Source organism: Lepus europaeus, chromosome 1, assembly GCF_033115175.1.
Source record: "Lepus europaeus isolate LE1 chromosome 1, mLepTim1.pri, whole genome shotgun sequence".
In the NCBI taxonomy this organism is placed as follows: domain Eukaryota; kingdom Metazoa; phylum Chordata; class Mammalia; order Lagomorpha; family Leporidae; genus Lepus; species Lepus europaeus.
The window spans coordinates 13,786,922-13,807,372 of NC_084827.1; the positions used below are offsets into that span (position 1 = coordinate 13,786,922).

The 20,451-nt window shown below is 45.8% G+C and overlaps 1 protein-coding gene and 1 pseudogene across 1 annotated transcript in view; one reads left to right on the plus strand and one right to left on the minus strand.

The window, feature by feature from the left end:
* LOC133762025 (solute carrier family 23 member 1-like) overlaps nucleotides 1-20,451 on the plus strand; it is a 75,485-nt gene that overhangs the window by 21,620 nt on the left and 33,414 nt on the right. The window lies entirely within an intron of this gene.
* LOC133763902 (dnaJ homolog subfamily C member 21-like) lies at nucleotides 3,930-8,160 on the minus strand (annotated as a pseudogene).

Genomic DNA, 20,451 nt, shown 5'->3' on the forward strand with positions numbered 1-20,451 from the left:
GACATTAGGAAATGAAATCCTGCAAACATCATTAAACAAAGCGGGTGGGGCTGGTGTTGTGGTTCAACAGGTTAAGCTGCTGTCTGCAATGCCAGGATCCCCTATGAGCACTGGTTCAAGTCCCTGCTAATGCACCCGGGGAAGCAGCAGAAGCCTGCCAGCTACATGGGAGATCTGGATGGAGTTCCTGGCTTCTGGCTTTGCTTGGGCCAGCCTTGGCTGTTGCAGCCAGCTGGGGAGTGAACCAGTGGATAGAAGACCTCTCTCTCTCTCTCTCTTTTTCTTTGCCTCTGCCTCTCTGTAACTCTGCCTTTCAAATACATAAATAATGTTTTTTTAGAAAGCTTTTATGTAATAAATTTCATAGGTACATATTTCGGATTATAGCGGTTCTTTATCCCATACCCACCCTCCCACCCCAACTCCCATCCCAACTCCTACTCCCTCTCCCATCCCATTCTTCATTAAGATTCATTTTTAATTATCTTTATATACAGAAGATCAACTCTATACTAAGTAAAGATTTCAACATTTTCCACCCACACAAATACACAAAGTGTAAAGTGCTGTTTAAGGACTAGTTTTATTGTTAATTCTCATAGTACAACATATTAAGGATAGAGGTCCTACATGGGGAGTTAGTGCACAGTGACTCCCATTGTTGATTTAACAATTGACACTCTTATTTATGACATCACCTGAGGCTCTTATCATGAGCTGCCAAGGCTATGTAAGCATTTTGAGTCCACAAACTCCAACATTATTTAGACAGGGCCATAATCAAAGTGGAAGTTCTCTCCTCCCTTCAGAGAAAAGTACCTCCTTCTTTGATGGCCCATTCTTTCCACTGGGATCTCACTCACAGAGATCTTTCATGCAGGTTATTTTTTGCCACAGAGTCTTGGCTTTCCATGCCTGAGAAACTCTCATGGGCTTTTTAGCCAGATCGGAATGCCTTTAGGGCTGATTTTGAGGCCAGAGTGCTGTTTAGGGTGTTTGTCATTCTATGAGTCTGCTGTGTGACCTGCTACTCATGTTGGATCATTCTCTCCTTTTTAATTCTATCTGTTATTATTAGCAGACACTTGGTCTTATTTATGTGATCCCTTTGACACTTATTCCTATCTTTATGATCAGTTATGCACTTAAAATGATCACTTTAACTAGTTAAGGTGGCATTGGTACCTGCCAACTTAATGGAATTTGGAGTCCCATGGCAAGTTTTTAACTTTACCCTCAGGGGTAAGCCCAAGGGAACCTGCGCCTCCTTCTCTTATTCTCACTCTTTTTTTTTTTTTTGACAGGCAGAGTGGATAGTGAGAGAGAGAGACAGAGAGAAAGGTCTTCCGTTGCCGTTGGTTCACCCTCCAATGGCTGCCGCGGCTGGTGTGCTGCGGCCAGCGCACTGCGCTGATCCGATGGCAGGAGCCAGGTGCTTCTCCTGGTCTCCCATGCGGGTGCAGGGCCCAAGCACTTGGGCCATCCTCCACTGCACTCCCTGGCCACAGCAGAGAGCTGGCCTGGAAGAGGGGCAACTGGGACAGAATCTAGCACCCCGACCAGGACTAGAACCCGGTGTGCCGGCGCTGCAAGGCGGAGGATTAGCCTTTTGCGCCTTGGCACCAACCCCCCGACTCTTATTTTTAACAGGGATCAATTTTCAATTGGATTTAAACACCTAAAAATAATTCTGTGTTAAGTGAAGATTCAACCAATGGTATTAAGTAGAAAAAGAAAATATACGTTGGATGTAGATGTTTGGATTTCTGGTGTTTCTATTCTGTTCCATTGGTCTATCCATCTATTTTTGTACCAGTATCAGGCTGTTTTGATTATAACTGCCCTTTAGTATGTCTTGAAACCTGGTATTGTGATGCCTCTGGCTTTGTTTTTGTTATTTAAGATTGAATACATCTTTTTTAAACAAATAGAACAAGATGGGGTCTTGAGTTTGGTTCCACTCGTGGAAATGGACTTCCCTCTCTAATTTTAATGAGTAACTGCAGGAATATTACAGGCTGTAAAATCTAACTGGCAGCTTATGAATCAAAGGCCCAGTCAATCTGATTGCTGGTTATCAACTAAAAGTATTTTGTGATATGCCTGCCTTCCTGCCTACCTTCCTTCCTTCCTTCCTTCTTTTAAAGATATTTATTTGAGAGGCAGAATTAGAGAGAGAAAAGTCTTCCATCTTCTGGTTCACTCCCCAAAGGGCCACAATGGCTGGAGCTGGGCTGATCGGATTCTAGGAGCCATGAGCTGCTTCCACATGGGTACAGGGGCCCAAGCACTTGGGCCATCCTCCACTGCTTTCCGAGGCCATAGCAAAGAGCTGGATTGGAAGAGGAGCAGCTGGGACACGAACTGGTGCCCATATGGGATGCTAGCACTGCAGGTGAAGGCTTAGCTCACCTAGGTTAGAAACAAAGATGCTGAAGTGGCAATCAGATTAACAATTAAAACTGTTTAAATAATCTAAAGACAACCTTTGCTGCTGCTTTTGGTCTGAGAGCCACCAAGTGCCTTGCCTGGGAATCCTTGGTCTCACGGACGACTGCCTCGCTGGTTGGCTTTAGGGATCTTGGGTGTGTCCCCTGAAGGACTTAGGTGCTCACTTCTGAAATTCATGCAAGGGCATGCATCGCCACTCGTCTCGAAGACATGAGATTTCGAGGGCAATCCCTAGAGGAAGTAAAACCTTGACTCCTGTCATCCCAGACTTGAATTCCAACCCTCGCATTATGAATGGTGTTTGCTTGGTGACTTCTTGGTCTAGAGTGGTTCGAGATGATGTCTTCCTTTCCATTACCCTGAGAATATCTGAAGCATGGAGCAAATATTCCTGCCACAGAGTGATTCAGACGTTTCACTGTTGCTTGCCCTCAGCTTTGCCCACATCAACCCTAGCTTTGGTCCTTCTGATCCGTCGCGGGTCTTGCCTTACCCAAGCTCTCTGCCTATCCTTGGTTCTACAGAAAGGCCACGCCTGCCACCAGGGGCTTGCAGCCACGTTGGCCCCACCCCTGTTGACAGCCAGGTCCACAGAGGCACCTGGGGTCTGGTCTGTCCAACAGTCACTCATATCACAGAAGGTGGAATGGGCTGGATTGGAAGAGGAGCAGCCAGGACTCGAACCGGCTCCCATATGGGATGACAGTGCTGTAGACACTGGCTTAATCCTCTGTGCCACAGTGCCGGCCCTAGGAATATTAAAACTTTAGTAGTTGCAATAAACACATTTAATCTGTATTTAATTTTAATTTTACTTAAGTTTTTTTTTTTTTCGATTGGAGAGGCAAGGTAGAGACAGAGAGACAGATAGAGAACTCCCATCTGCTGGTTCACTTCTGAGATGCCTGCAATGCCCTCAGTTGGGGCTGGTGCCCAAGTATTCCATGTGAGTTGCAGGGCCTTAGTCACTTGAGCCATTACTTGCTGCCTCCCGAAGTCTGCACAAGCAGGAGACTGGAGTTCAGAGCTGAAGCCGGTGTCCAGCTCAGGCACTGTGACAGAGGACATGAGTGCCTGAAGTAGCATCTTGACAGCTAGGCCAAATGCCTGGCTCTGATTAAGATATTTTTGCCATAGGAAAGGCTTTATGTTTTTATGGTAAAATTTATCACTTATTCCCCTATCAAGTTTAATCTACTTTTAGGCTTTAAAATTTTTTATTTACCTAATAGATAAGTACTGTATTATTTAGATTTTTGGGATGTGTTCAAATAATTTAATTCTCCCCATACAAACCAACAGAAAGCAATAAAGACTTTACAATATTTACCTGTCTTGAGACTTCAAGTCAATTCAGATGGCAAAAATATAATCCAATCACCAATGAAATGTTTACAAAATATATATTAAACAAAAAATAGTTTTTACAAGATAAAAAGTAATCTTCCACATGCAATAAATTGCAGATCACTGAGCCTTTAACTCTTTAGATGTTTCAGTTCAGTTTTTATTTCAAAAATCTTGAGACAGCCAAAAAAATGTGTTGCCAGATTTTCTATGTTTTTGCGTTTTTCCCTCTTGCTTCTGCTTGTTATGCTATTTAAGGATGAAGATGAAGGTAGCCTTCTGATGGGCAAAGAGCTTACTTTGGGATGGGAATTCCCTGTGGCGGATTGTACAGCTGGAACATCGGTCACAGCGTGTGGTTCAGCAGGTGCTCTGACATTTTCATGTCTTTAGGTTCATTTTTTGGACCATCACGCAGTTTGATAGTCTCCACAGCATTGGGCTATCTCCCAGTTCTTTGGCCCTGTCTTGATTTAAGTTGTTATCTTTTGCATCGATTGTTACTGGTTCTCCAGTTCCATTTTCATGGAAATTGTCACCATCTGTGTTGGCGGTCTTAAGCCTGAGGCTGGCCCCTGACCAGCAGGGGGCAGTACAAGCACTCCCCGACAAGGCGAACGGAAAAGGTAAGGTCGACGGGCCAAGAACACCGCAAGCACCCGTGAGTTCTGTCGAAGCAGCAACTACTTTATTGAGGAAGCATACAGGCTTATAAGGCTTACAAAAAGACATGCGCAGCAGGAGAGCCAATCAGTGAAAAGGTCATGCAGGTGTGGGTGGACCATGCACAGGGGCATCTTAAACGAAGTATAGGGATCACGCACTGTCCACGTGTCCGGAACTGAAGCGGACCTATCCCTGCTTGTGGTCCGATCTTACGTAGCTAACCGCAGCAGCCACAGACAAGCCCCTCGAACATCCGCCAGGCGCCATATTGTAATGGAGGTTTTAGGCAATGCCCAACACATCTGTGCTGGTTTTGTTGTTGTTTTATTTTTAAGAAAGACTTGCTTTTGGTGCAGCTTCCATTTCTTCCTCAGAAATGGCATCCAGTAGATTTTCAGGCATTTGACGTCCTGAAGAATTCTCTTTGTCCTCTTCCAACTGCTGTTTTCCCAAGGCGACTGTCTCTCGGTGCTTCTTGGATTTCCCGTGATTCTCCCTGGCCTTGTCCGTCTTGAACGACTGTCACAGGCTGGGCAGTAGGGGCCACCAAAAGCTCAGGTCCTTGGCCTCATCGCTCGGCACCATCCTGTCCGCCTTTTGGTTCAGGGTCCTCCATTCCATTGTCATTGACCCACGTGCAAACTCCTTCTCATACCGCATCTCCATCTCCAGGAGCTCCTCCTGCAAATCAGCTATGGCCATGGCCATCCGGCTCTGCTGGCCGGCGCGCCCCGCCCGCTCTGCCCGCTTCGCCTGCGCAGCTCCTGTTGCCACCCGGTCTCTTCAGCGTTCCTTGGCTCTTCTGCGTTCTGTTCTCCCACAGGTTTTCCACCTGCCTGTACTCTTGTCTCTTTTGTGAATGAAAGCTACCAGCTGAGAGACAAGTTCATTCTTCTCTTTGCTTGCTTTGTCCCAAATCTTTTTGCTTTGTTTTTTTTTTTTTTTATTGCGGTTTTTCCCAGCAGTTTGAAGCTTTTCCTGTATCATATTCCTCCTTCCAAGCGAATTTTTTTAAAAGATTTATTTATTTATTTGAAAGGCAGAGTTACAGAGAGGGAGAGGTAGAGAGAGAGAGAGAGAGAGAGGTCTTCCATCCCATGCTTCACTCCCCAGATGGCTGCAATGAATGGAGCTTTGTTGATCCAAAGCCAGGAGCCAGGAGCTTATTCCAGGTCTCCCATGTGGGTGCAGGGGCCCAAGGAGTTGGGCCATCTTTCACTGCCCCCCCGGGCCACAGCAGAGAGCTGGATTGGAGGTGGAGCAGCCGGGACTCGAACCAGTGCCAGCACTGCAGAGGCAGCTTTACCCGCTATGCCTCAGCACCAGCCCCCCTCCCACCCAAGCAAAATTCTTTTAAGTGCAGAAACTGCCAGGAAGCGTACAAAGGGTGGACTGTTGTATCGCAGTCAGTCTGGGAGCCTCCAAAAGTCGGGAAATCTTCAACATCCTCCTCCAACACCAATTCCAGCCCTTCCTTCGCAATCATTTCAAAAACATTGCGAAACACTACATAAAAGCCCTTTTCACCATCTCCATAACCAGAATAGCAGGTAATGGTGAAACAGGGAAGCAGACCCAAGCTGTCATCTTGGTATTCTCCATCAAGCACACCTTTAGGTACACCTTTCCGGTGAGCAGGCCCCAGGCGCCAGGGCCTAGCCCTCTCGCCTCTCCCTGCCATGCTCTCTGCTGATGGTCATTCAGCACAGCATCTGCTGCTTGGATTGATTTACGTCGTCCAGCTGCCTATGCGGCATTGTGCAGATCTTTATGAGCTCCCTTCGCTTAATCTCGGTGAGAAAGGTACCTAAGTTAGGTGTAAGTGGCTAGGATTCCGCCATGAAGTTCAGGGTCAGGTGCTTTTCCATGGCCAGATTACTACCTGCCTTCTTGAATGCCGCCTCACTGGCGACATGCCACACCCCCAGCGCCTGTAATGACATTTTATTGCTGGACCGGGCTGGGGGCTGGGGTGCAGGGCAAAGCAAGTTTTTAAAATAATTTTATTTTTAAAAAAGGTTTATTTACTTATTTGAAAGGCAGAGTTATTGAGAGAGAGAAGGAGAGAGAGACTGATCTTCCATCCACTGGTTCACTCCCCACATGGCTGCAACAGCCAGGACTGGGCCAAGCTGAAACCATGCACCTGGAACTTTATCTGGGTCTCCCGTTTGGTAGGGACCCAAGTACTGGGGCCATCTTCTGTGTCATCCCAGACACATTTGCAGGGAGGTGGATCAGAAGCAGATCCGCAGAGACTCAAATTGGTGCTCTGCTCTGTGATGTCGGATTTTAAAACATGACCACTTTTCGGGGTCTCAAGCCCTAGGCTGGCCCCTGGCCAGCAGGGGCCAGTACAGACACTCCCCAACAAGGCGAACGGGAAGGGTAATGTCGATGGGTGATGAACACACCACAAGCACCCGTGAGTTCTGTCGAAGCAGGAACCGCTTTATTGAGGAAGCATATAGGCTTATAAAGCTTACGAAGGACATGCGCAGTAAGGGAGCCAATCAGAGAAAAGGTCATGTAGGTGTGGGTGGACCACACACAGGGGCACTTTAAGTAAAATGTAGGGATCACGCACTGTCCACGTGTCTGGAACTAAAGTGGACCTATCCCTGCCGATGGTCCGATCTTACATAGCTTAACCACAGCAGCCGCAGACACGCCCCTCGAACATCCACCAGGCGCCATATTGTAATGGAGATTTTAGGCAATGCCCAACAACCACTGGGGGCCCGGCACCGTGGCACAGTAGGTTCATCCTCCACCTGCAGCGCCGGCATCCCATATGGGTGCCAGTTCTAGTCTCGGCTGCTTCTCTTCCAGTCCAGCTCTCTGCTGTGGCTCGGGAAGGCAGTGGAGGATGGCCCAAGTGCTTGGGCCCCTGCACTGGCTCCTGGCTTCGGATTGGCGCAGTTCCAGCCATTGTGGCCATTTGGGGAGTGAACCAACAGAGGGAAGACCTTTCTCTATCTTCTCTCTCAATGTCTGTAACTCTACCTGTCAAATAAATAAAATCTGAAAAAAAAAAAATGACCACTGAATTCATGTAGTACTTATTTAGAAGTATGTCATGAGATAGGTCTTAAAGTTGATTTTTTTCTTCCTAAAAGTCAAGTTTCTCAGTTATTTGTTGACTGTTTCAACTGCTGTTCATTAAGAGTCATGATTTATTCATTATTAAGTTTGTTATTTCCTAGGATATGTGTCTTGGCTGCTATTTTTCTCATTAATCTCTTTTTTATATCTTTAACTGGTACTATACTGTTTTTAAACTAATAACTTTATGATGTACTTTGTCAAGTTTGGGAATGTTTTTTCCTCATTACCATTTCCTTTAAAATTTTTTCCCAAATTATCCCAATTCTTTTCATTCTTCTAGATCAATTTGCAGTGCATTTTATTAGATAAGAACTTCTCTTTGGGTTTTTGATTACCATTGCTATATTTATAGAGTAACTTGGAATAATTAGCATTGGGCTAATATTGACTTTCTTTCAAGGAATATGGTATAGATCTCATTTATTCCACCTGGGCGCTGGGGTGCTGACAGCCACTTTTTTTCCGATCCACCCTTGCCGGTTAGGTTGTGGACACAGCCCCAGCTCAGCCGAGGACACCTGCCGTCCGTTCTTTCCATTGCCCGGCCTGTGTCCCAGCTGCCTGTGTCTCGGGCTGCGCTAGCGTCATCGAGCTTGTAGATCTTTGGATACTGAATCTGCAGACCAGTCGCTTCCTCCAGTGAGACAGCTCCCAGCACTCTCGCCCTTCCCCGTGTCTAGACTTCCTGCTACGTGACTCAGACATTCAGAATTCTGGGAGCCTCTGCAGTTCCCTTTTCTTATCTCCTGGAGTCACCTCTGGAAATGAGGGCTGTGCAACGCCTCACCTCCCTCAGCCACCCCAGCTCTCCCTGACCTTTTATTTTCTAGATTTATTTTCTTTATTTGACAGGCAGAGTTGGGTGCGGGGGAGGGAGAGATCGATCTTCCATGGGCTAGTTCACTCCCCAAATGGCTACAATGGTGGGGGCTGGGCCTCGCTGAAGCCAGGAGCCAGAAGCTTCATCCGGGTCTCCCATGTGAGTTGCAGGGGCCCAAGGATTCGGGACATCTTCTGCTGCTTTCCTATGCATGTTAGCAGGGAGTTGGATCAGAAGTGGAGCAGCCAGGACTCGAACCAGCTCCCACACGGAATGCCAGTTTTGCAAGCCGTGGTTTAACCTGCTTCACCACAATGCCAGCCCCTCTCCCTGACATTTATCAGGCCTTTGAGGTGTGCAGATGCCTCTAGGGCAGCTCCAAAGCCTTTCCCTTGTGGCCTGTAAAAGGCCCAGCAGATCCACAGGGGCTTGTGTGCATTTGGTTTCCTTGTCTCTCATCTCTCTGGAGTGGAGAAACACAGGGGGAACTGTTGGTGACAAAGGGGTGGAGAGGGGTCCTGGGTGGGCTTTGTGATGCCCCTGGAGTGAGGTGGGGCTGCAGCCTGAATTCTGGGGTCCAACCCTCTGCTCCCATGACTTCTTTTAATCATCTCCCATCTCCAAATACCATCACACTGGGAGCTGGGACTTCAACCTATCAATTCTGGGGGACCCAATCCTTTGGTCCTTAGCACAAAATAAGTCATATGTTCTACAGAATTAAGTGAATTCAGTGTCTTGGAGAAGAAAGACAAAGTTGGCAGATACTCCATTCTGGGAGCAACCAGGGCACCCATCTCCCAAGAGGAAGATTCCATGCAGCATCCAGCTTTGGATGCTGTCCACTCTCTCCCATGGGCACAGCTTCCAGCCTTGATGCTGTAGCACCCTGTGTTGCATCCTGAAGCTGGTGGTGCCAGTTGCCTTTGCATGTTTGCCTGCCATGAGTAGGCACTGGGATTCCTTCGTGTTCTTGACCGCTGTTGAGTGCTTGGAAAATCAAAGCTGGAGTTTATTCAACAGGTCAAACCGAGGTTTTAAAGCTGGAAACAACCAGACAGTTCCCTGGGCTGGCTGTTTCACAAACCCGAGTTTGGATACAGGTTTTATACTTTCTTTACAGGGTGGGTGCATACATTGAATCAGGGTTTCTAAATATAGATAGATAGACAGACTGACAGACAGATTTGTTTTAAAGGCATAAAGAGAGAAATAGAGAGATCTTCCATCCATATATTCACCCCCCAAATGGCGACAATGGCAAGGGCTCGGCCAGACTGAAGCCAGGAGCCAGAAGCTCCACCTGGGTCTCCCACGTGGGTGAGGAGCCCAAGGCTTTGGGCCATCTTCCACTGCTTTCCCAGGTCGTAGCAGAGAGCTGGATTGGAAGTGGAGCAGCCAGGACTTGAACCAGCACCCATATGGAATGCTGGCACCAAGCAGTGGCTTTACCCACTACGCCACAATGCTGGCCCCAAGTGAGCTTTAAGCAATACAAATTTCTGTGTGGTTTTCAATCACATTGAAAATCACAGAACACCTCATTGAAATGTGAACACTTGGTAGTAGCTAGCAGACTTGATTATTGATTAAGGAGATACGTTGCATTCCCACTCTCATTCTTCAGGTTATCTCTGAAGAGAGAGACAAACGAGGGGTAGCTAATCATTCTTCCTGCAAAGGCCTTAAGACACAAAGCTCACTCCTTCTTAAAGTCCGAGTAGGCGTTGCCAGGCTTATGGCTGAGGTTCTCCTGGGACCAGCTGCGGGCATCCTCACCGTACAGGTCAGCACGGCTGACTTGCATCCCCACAGTTATCATTCAAGGCCACACCTTGAAGAGGTCAGTGTCTCCACAGGAGAATCGGGTGTTTGAAGATGTAATCACAGAACCTGGCGCAAGTGCAATAATGTCGTTGACATGGTCGTGTGGTAGCAAGAGGAGGGGAGAGTTTGCTTAGGAAGTGGAGAGGCCATGACCCTGGAGAAATGGTGGAGGTGAGGGCTGGGCGAGGCCCTGAGGGGAGAAGCAGGGGCTGTGGTTTGCATATGGCTTGTCTCCAACTCTGTCCCAGAAGCTGGGTCCCCAATGTCAGGCACCACCCCAATGTGATGGCTTTGAAAAGTGGTAGGATCTTCAAGAGATGGGACGAGTGGGGGTGATCAGCTTGCGGGAAAGGATCAATGCTGGTCTTGGAAAGCCACCAGGGTCTCTGGACTGGATTAGTTGCTGAGAGAGTGGACGTAAGGTCAAAACTCTTGAGACTGAGGGAGACAGAGCCATTACAGATGCCAGCCAGAAGAGGACCAGGTCCCAAGACAAATTCCTGCTTCTCCCAGCAGGGAGGCTATTGCATAGCCACCAGACTGGTGAGCCAGATGAACCTCTTTTCCTTATACATGACCCAGCCACAGGTATTCTGTTACAGCAATACAAAAATGGGCTGAGAATGTGCTATAGTTACTGAACATCTAACATGTCTCCTGCAAGATGGGTACCATCGTGAGCAAGGTCGCTCCGTCATCTCAGGTTCGACACCCCTTCTTTGTTGTCGTCGTCCTAGTTTGGGGCAGTCCTGCCTGTCACACTTGGAAAGCACCATGTCACTTTGTTTGCTGCACTAGTCATAGTTTGCAATGATACACTCACCCCTCCCCACAAGGAGCAGGCGCTGACTTGCTCATCCATCCTGCCTCAAAGGTAGTCTGTGCAGCCTGGGTGCTGAGGGCAACCTGACACATCTGCCAGGAAGGGTGGGCTTCTGGCTCAGTTTTTCCCAGCTCACCTGACCCCTTCCACTACTTCTCTCTTGCAAAGGAATGCAGGAGAGCTCAGAGAGAAGGGCTGAAGCCTAACTTCTCCAAGCTTCCAGAAGGCTACAGACTCCCATTTGGGAAATGGACTACATGGAGAGGAGAGAACCGTCCCTCCTAATCCTAGGCTAACTTCCTTAGGTGGTTTGTTCTTAGTGAAAACCCTGTCACCACTTCTTCTTAAGACTGGTGTGATGTGGCCCCGTGACTCCAGCTTTCTGATCAGCGCTCTGCCACTTCCCGGCTACCCCTCGGCCCTGGTGCTGCCCCCAGCATCGGTTTCCTGATTCAGAGAACCTTGGCAGTGCCTGAACCACACCAAAGGGTACTGGAGGGCATGACATCAAAACTCGGTGCAGCTTTCAAATGCTACACAGATTCAAATGTTGCTGTTATCTGCAGGGGCACGTTTCTGTGGCTTTTCCAGCCCCTACAACTAGTCGTCTCCAACTTTGAAGACTTATCTCTGAGACTGTGGGTTTGGGCATTTTTACCTCTTACAACAAGAAAAGCATTGTTGTAAAGCAAAATGTGGGGGGCTTTCTTTTTCGCACTTGAGCAGCATAATGATGGGATGTTAAAGGCTGGAGGGAGGAGCAGGATAGATGAGGAGTATCCCCATATTTCCTGTGGGATCCCCATGTTTCCTACAGGATGTTGTGAGAATAACAGTGCAGACTTGCACCCAGATCCCAGGCCATCTGAGCCCAGCCTGGCTCTCTCTCAAATGGTTGCATGAGATTGGGTTTAGATGAAATTGAGTGGGGAAGAGAAGGAACAGGTAGAAAATGAAATTGGAGAGGATGAGCACGGAGTGACATGTCCTTGCTGTATCATAACACATCTGTAAGCTCCCATAATGCCTATTTGGAACAACATGAGATATAAATAAATAGTTGAAGTTAGTACAGAGCACATCAGGGGTTATGAGACATTATCAGAGCGCTTGCTCCAACTCTAACACAGCAAAACAAAATGAGGAGGGGGAGAGAGAGAGATGAACCCAATAATACTGAAAGAGAAGCTTCAGTGACTACTAGTGGCCAGCGCCACGGCTCACTAGGCTAATCCTCTGCCTGCGGCACTGGTACTCCAGGTTCTAGTCCCAGCTGGGGCACCGGATTCTGTCCCAGTTGCTCCTCTTCCAGTCCAGTTCTCTGCTGTGGCCTGGGAGTGCAGTGGAGGATGGCCCGAGTGCTTCGGCCCCGCACCTGCATGGGAGACCAGGAGGAAGCACCTGGCTCCTGGCTTCGGATTGGCACAGCGCGCCAGCCGTGGCGGCCATTTGGGGGGGTGAACCAATGGAAGGAAGACCTTTCTCTCTGTCTCTCTCTGTCTCTCTCTCACTGTCTAACTCTACCTGTCAAAAAAAAAAAAAAAAGAAAAAAGAAAAAAAAGAAGTGATTACTAGATCCAATCAAGCAGCTCCATCCCAGTGAACACACGTGTGACACCGCGTGAAGGGCTTTGCACAGGAGCCCTGGAATGTTACTGTTAGTCTTTTTTTTTTTTTTAATTTTTGACAGGCAAACTGGACAGTGAGAGAGAGACAGAGAGAAAGGTCTTCCTTTTGCTGTTGGTTCACCCTCCAATGGTGCACCGCACTGATCCGATGGCAGGAGCCAGGTGCTTCTCCTGGTCTTCCATGGGGTGCAGGGCCCAAGCACTTGGGCCATCCTCCACTGCACTCCCTGGCCACAGCAGAGAGCTGGCCTGGAAGAGGGGCAACCGGGACAGGATCGGTGCCCCGACCGGGACTAGAACCCGGTGTGCTGGCGCTGCAAGGCGGAGGATTAGCCTAGTGAGCCGCGGCGCCGGCCTACTGTTAATCTTTATAGATTAAAGGGAGAAATGCCAATGATTGCAGAGCAGCTGAGCCAGGGCTGTGAAGTCTCAAGACACCAAGTGGGGGCCTCGGAACAGCCCTGGCATGAGGACTCCAGCAACACAGAGCCACAGGAGGAACGTGGAAGCCAATCCTTGGAGAACCCAACCGCAAGAGAAGGGAATGCCATATAGCAGTGAGAACTGGCCCACAGGGCAGCAGCTGCTACTTGGAGAGAAAGTTAAAGAAAGTGTTCTGAGATGAACTCGCTTCTCCGGAAGGACTCACTCATTGTAGGGAAACTCAAGCAGTAGGAACTCCGGCTAGCCCCTGGCGTCAGGCTAAGGACTTAGAGCATTGGAACCTCACAGCTAGTCTTGGGGAGAGCACTGTATTCTTTTTATCAAAGAGAACATTGAGGCCTGCAGAGGTGGGGCAATGTATCAGGGTCACATACAAGAGGTAGGGCCAGTTTGGAACACACCTTTGGTCTATACTGTGCTCTACACCTTGTCCTGGGAGAGTGAGGAACCCGGACAGTGAGTGAAGAGGCCAGGGTGCAGGTCATGACTTTGTCACTGGTTAACTCCAGGACCGGGGTCCTGACCTCCCTTGTCTGTACAATGATAAAGCCAAGCCACATAGGCTTCAAAGGGTTCTTCTAAGCCTAAAGTGCTATGGGTCTAGGTTTTTTTTTGGTGTGTGTGTGTGTGTGTGTGTGTGTTTAAAAAATTTATATACAGGGAACAGATTTCATGTATTCCATATATACAGGTTTTTTTCTTTTTTATAAGGCAGTTACAGAGATAGAGAAAGAGAGGGATAGAGTGAGGTATTCCATCTGTGGGTTCACTCCCCTAGATGGCTACAATGGTTGGGCAGATCTGAAGCCAGGAGCCAGGAGCTTCTTCCAGTCGCCCAAGTGGGTACAAGGACCAAAGTAGTGGTCTATCTTCCAGTGCTTTCCCAGGTGCATTTGCAGGGAGCTGGATGGGAAGAAGAGCAGCTGGGATTTGAACTGGTGCTGTATTTATACAGTTTTAAGAGCATAATGACAATTCCACCCTCTCCCCTACCCTTTGCCTCCTTTTCTTATTTTTCTTTAGTTTTTTACAATAACATATCTTCATTTTTTTATAATCACAAGCTTAACTCTCTACTAAATACAGAATTCAATAGGTAGTAAGCAGAAAAACTACTGGTCCTCAAGAGTATAGACAAGGGCTGTAAATAATAATCAAATTTCAAAATGTCAATTTTGCTCATACACATTACTTTTTTTGTTCTCTGTATATTACCACAACTCAGGGAAAACATTATGTTTGTCATTATGGGGCTGGCTTATTTCACTAGCACAATAGTCTCCAATTGCACCCATGTTGTTGTGAAAGACATGATTTCAATCTTTTCTTACTGCTGAATAGTATTTCATTGTGAGTATATTCCATGATTTCTTTATCTAGTTGTCAATTGATGGACATCTGAGTTGATGCCATATCTTAGCTGTTGTGATTTGAGCTGCTTTAAACATGGAGGTAGAGAGAACTCTTTCAGGTGCTGGTTTCATTCTCTGTGGGTAAATCCCCAGGAATGGAATTTAATGTGGTAGATCTATTTTCAGATTTCTGAGAAATCTCTATACTGTCTTCCATAATGGCTGTGTCTTTTTACATTCCTACCAGCCATGTATTAAGGAACATTTTATCCCACTTCTTTGCCAACATTTGTCGTTATTTGATTTTTGGATGATAGCCATCCTGATTGGGGTGAGGTGAAACTTCCTTGTGGTTTTATTTGCATTTCCCTGATGGCTGGTGATCCTGAGCACCTTTTCATGTGTGTGTTGGCCATTTGTATCTCATCCTTTGAAATGTCTGTTCATATCCTCTGCCTGTTTCTTAACTGGAATGCTTGTTTTGCTGTTGTTGAGTTTGTTGAGCTTCTTATGTATCCTGGATATTCATTCTTTATCAGAAGTATAATTTGTAAATATTTTCTCCTGTTCTGTCAGTTACTTATGTACTTTGTTGAGTGTTTGCTTTGCTGTGTTGAAGCTTCTTAGCTTGATTTAAACCCATTTGTATATTTTTGCCTTTGTTGTCTGTGCCTCTGTGGTCTTAGCCAAGAAGTCTTTGCCTCTGCCCATGTCTTTCAGTGTTTCCCCCTAGTAAATTGATGGTTTTTGGTCTTAGACTTAGACTCCTGGCCCACAGTGAGTTGATTTTTGTATAGTATATGAGGTAGGGGTCTTGTTTCATACGTTTTCATGCAGAGATTCAATGTTCGTAACATTATTTGTTGAAGACACTGCCCTTTCTCCAAGGAGTGATTTTAGCTTATTTGTGAAAGATTAATTGGTTGTAGATGTGTGGATTATTTTATAAAGTCTCTAGTCTCTTCCATTCGTCAACATGTCTATTCTTGTGGCAGTACCAGGCTGTTTTTACTATTACTGCCGTGTAATATGTCTTAAAATCTTGTATTGTGATGCTTCCAGCTTTTCATTATTTAGGATTGCTTAGGATTTAAGGGGTCTCATGTGATTTTGTGTGAATTTTGGGGGTAATTTCTTTCCAGATCTAGGAAGAACATCTTTGGTATTCTGATTTGGATTGCATTGAATCTGTAAATTGCTTTGAGTAGCATGGACATTTTCATGATATTAATTCTTCCAATCCATGAAAATGGAAATTTTTCCATTTTTGTGTGTCGTCTTCTTTTTCCTTCCTTCATGATTTGTAATTTTCATTGGTGGGATCTTTCACACCTTTGGTTACATTTATTCCAATATATTTAAATTTTTTGTAGCTATTGTGAATTAGACTTGTCTGACTAGTTCTTTATTAGTCATGGCATTATCTATGTATACGAAGGCTATTGATTTTTGTGTGCTGATTTTATATCCTTTGCCAAACTCTCTTATGAGTTCTGATAACCTCATAGTGGAGTCTTTGGGTTCCCCTATGTGTAAGATCACATCATCTGTAAACAAGGATCATTTGACTTCCTTTTTCCCCATTTGTATCCCTTTGATTTCTTTGTCTTGTGTAATAGCTCTAGCTAAAACTTCCAGAACTATGTTGAATAGTAATGGTGAGAGTGGTCATCCTAGTCTGGTTCCAGATCTTAGAGGAAATGCTTCCAGGTTTTCCTCATTCAATATGATCCTGACTGCCAGTTTGTCATACACTGCCTTGATTGTATTGAGGTAAGTCCCTTCTATAGCCATTTTGATTAAGGTTTTTTTTTTATCATGAAAGGATGTATTTTATCAAATGTTTTCTCTGCATCTACTGAGATAATCATATGGTTTTTAGTCTTCAGTTTATTAATGTGATGTATCACATTTATTAATTTCCATATGTTGAACATCCCTGCATATCAGGGATAAAAGTCACTTGGTCTGGGTGAATAATCTTTCCAATGCATTATTGGATTTGATGATCTAGCATTTGGTTGAGGATTTTTCATCTATGTTTATCAGGGATATTGGTCTATAGTTCTTTTTCTTTGTTATTCTTTTTCTGGTTTTGGAATTAAGGTGATGCTGGCCTCCTAGGAGGATTTTGGGGGGATTCTCTTCCTTTCACTTGTTGTGAATAGTTTGAGAAGAATTGGAATTGGTTCTGAAAAAGTTTGATAGAATTCAGTTGTGGGGGCTGGCGCTGTGGCACACCAGGTTAATCCTCCACCTGCAATGCTGCATCCCATATGAGTGCTGATTCTAGTCCCAGTTGTTCCTCTTCCAGTCCAGCTCTCTGCTGTGGCCTGGGAAAGCAGTGTAAGATGGCCCAAGTGCTTGGACCCCTGCACCCACATGGGAGACCAGGAGGAGGCACACATATATATATAGGTGCATATATATTTACTGTAGTCACATCTTCCTGTTGAATTGATTCCTTGCTAATTACATAAAGCCCCCCTCCCCTTTTTTATAGTTTTTGTGATAAAGCTCATTTTGTCTGATATTAGGATGGCTACTCCTGTTCATTTTTTTTTTCTGTTAGCATGGAATACCCTTTTTGGTCCTTTTACTTTCAGTCTGTGTGTATCTTTGTTGATGAGGTGTTTTTCTTGTAGGCAGCAAATAGATGGGTCTTGTTTTTTAACCCATTAAGCCTGCCTTTGTATTTTAAATGGAGAATTTAGGCCATTTACATTCAAGGTCATTGTTGATTAATAATGACTTACTTCTGCCATTTTTCCATAAATAATTTTATTTTTTAATTTTAGATTTCCTTTGTACTTTACTAGGAAATGTTCTGCCTTGAAATTCTTCCATGACATTATCTTTTTCTGTGTACAGCACATCCTTAAGCATCATTTGTAAGACTGAATGAGTGGTGACAAATCCTTTCAGTTGTTTTGGAATATTTTTATCTCACTTTTATTTATAAATGAGAACTTTGCTGGGTATGGTATTCTTGACTGACAGTTTTTTTTTCTCTTAGGACTTGGACTATGTTTCTCCATTCTCTCCTAGACTATAGGATTTCTGATGAGAAATCTGCTTTATGTAATTGGAGACCCATTGCATGTAATCTGGCATTTCTCTCTTGCACATTTTAAGGTCTTTCCTCTATGTTTTACTTTTTTAAAAAAGATTTATTTATTTATTTATTTAAAAGGCATAGTTACAGAGAGGTAGAGGCAGAGGCAGAGGCAGAGGCAGAGAGAGAGAGAGAGAGAGAGAGAGAGAGAGAGGTTCTCCATCCGATGGTTCACTCCCCAATTGGTCACAACAGCCGGAGCTGTGCTGATCTGAAGCCAGGAGCCAGGAGCCCCTTCCAGGTCCCCCATGCAGGTGCAGGGGCACAAGGACCTAGGCCATCTTCCACTGCTTTCCCAGGCCACAGCATAGAGCTGGATTGGAAGTGGAGCAGCTGGGTCTTGAACCAGTGCCCATATGGGATGCTGGTGCTTCAGGCCAGGGTGTTAACCCACTGTGCCACAGTGCTGGCCCCAGCTCTATATTTTACTTTTGAAAGTATAGTGTGTCATGATGAAGATCTTTTCTGATCATGTCTATTAGGAGTTCTATGTGCTTCCTGTACTTGGATGTCCCTATCTTTCTTCAAATAAGGAATGTTTTCTGTTCACTAAATAGGTCTTCTAATCCATTCTCTTTTCCATACCTTCAGGAACATCTAAGATATACAAATTTGGTTGTCTGGTAATATCCAATAAATCTCATATTATTTTTGGTTTTCTATTTTTTCTGATTTTTCTATCTATTTCTAAGGAGTTATCTTACAGCTCAGATATTATTTCTTCTGCCTCACCAAGTCTGTTGTTAAGGCTTTCCACTGTGTTTTTCAATATATTGAATTCTTCATTTCTAATATTCAGTTTGATTTCTCTTCAATATCTATGCTGGCAGGAATTCTCACCCATGTCATGTATGGATTTCTTTGATTCATGTCTTTGCTTCTCTGTGTGTTTGCACAATTTTATCATTCATTGGAGTTCACTTTCAGGCATTTCTTCAGTCTCTTCATCTTCACATTCTAATTTTTGAAGTGTTGGTGTGTTCCTTTGGGCAGTCTTATTGACTCTTGTATTTTTACATTTATTTTAGGCATTTGTGGAAACACTTGTTGGGTTTCTCCTCTGGTGGCTTTTGTCTTTGACATACCTCCATGGCTTAGTGGAATGGCTGCTCTTTCAGCAGCTATCCAGAGAGCTCCAGCCAGTGCTCAAGGGTAGGGCAAGAGTCCAAAATGGTGCCCAAGTTGGTCCTGGTAGATCTCAATCGTCAGCATGGGGAGGTTGTAATTGTGTTGACGGGCGTGATCACTGCCTCAGCCCTTTGCCAGTGTGAAACAACTGCTCAGGGTGAGCCCACAGTGGGTCCATGCCCACCATGCAGGTGCATGTACTGCACAAAGGATCTACACTCACCTTAGTGTGAGCGTGGACCCTTTGCACTGACCCACCTGGGCACTCAGGGAACTCTGAACTTCTGAAGCCAGCCACACCCCACACCCTATCATGCAGTCACAGGGAGCAGGGGGTCCACTCTGAGCCCCATGAGCCTCCCCCATCCACAGAGAGAGTCATGGCACCACCAGAGCCAACTGCACACCTGATAGAAGTTGGTCAGTGCTCCACCGTGGCAAGTCAAGGCCAGAGGCTTGGACAGAATGAGGGAGGGTAGCATCATTCCCTCACCTCACAGCCTTTAGTGAGTGCCCCACCCCCTACCAAACCTCCATGCCAGTGGGATCATGGATTTATCCTCCGATAAAAACCCCCAGCCTTGGGCAGGCCACACCAGGCTCCACTCGTCTTATTACAATGGTGCTTTCTCCCTGCTGGTCACCAGGTGCCCTTGTTGGTGGGAGGGAGGAAAGCCGTGTGCTTTCCATTCTTGGAATTTGCTGGCAGCCTGCCCCTCAGTTGCACTCCAGGCTGGACTCAAAGTCTCGGTGAGAGCCGAGAGGTTCTCCCTCAGGTCACATCCACCAGTGACACAGGCTGGCACAGGTTCCTCTCACCTTGCTCTGAGAAGATGGCACCCCCTCCTGCCACTGACTGCGGGAGTCACCAGCAGTGTCCCTCTCCGTGCTGCATGACTGGACCGTCCCTGCTGCTCCACAGCGTCTCTCTTCTTCAGCATCCCCACTGCAAACGTCTCTCCAGCTGCTCCCTGGGCATGCAGGTCCCTCCCTTTCCTTCTGTTATCTCTCTGTCATTAGAATCAGCTCATCTTTTCCCGATTCAGCTGTCTTGGATGTCCATGGGTCTTTCTACTCAACAATCTTGGTTTCCAAGAAACATTGAAGTCAGAAGGACCTCAGAGAACAAGTGTGAATCATAGTCAAATGGGGCTGCCATCGTAGTGCAGATGAAATTAACTGAGCAATTAAAAAAAACACTCAGATAATCAGAGTCACCCTAGAAGGTAAGTGGTCCATAGACCCAGGAACAAAATGGAGTGCACACGAGAACCAGCCTACATGCAGAAAATTTAGATCTGTCTGTAGAAAGACTGTAGTTAAAACTGTGCCAAGACTTAAAAAACACAACTAGTCAAGAAACAAAAAGGTACTAATACAACGTTATGGGCATGTCTAACAAAATGGGGTAGGGAAAGGGGTAAAAAGAATGAAAATGAAATAGGAAGGTCAGAGTATAGAATAATAAAGGAAGAATTCATTGATATAGCATGTGAACCTGAAGCTACGGCATGATAATGCATTTAAGCAAATAAAAGGGAAAAGATCCGTCTTGCTCTTGAACATAAAGACGTTTAGCCATTCCATAAAGGCAGAAAGCCCATACATCACATCATCCCAACGCCATGAAATAATCTTTTTTTAAAATATTTATTTATTTATTTGAAAGGCAGAGTTAGAGAGGCAGAGGCAGAGAGGTCTTCCATCTGCTGGTCCACCCCGCAGTTGGCTGAAGTGGCTGG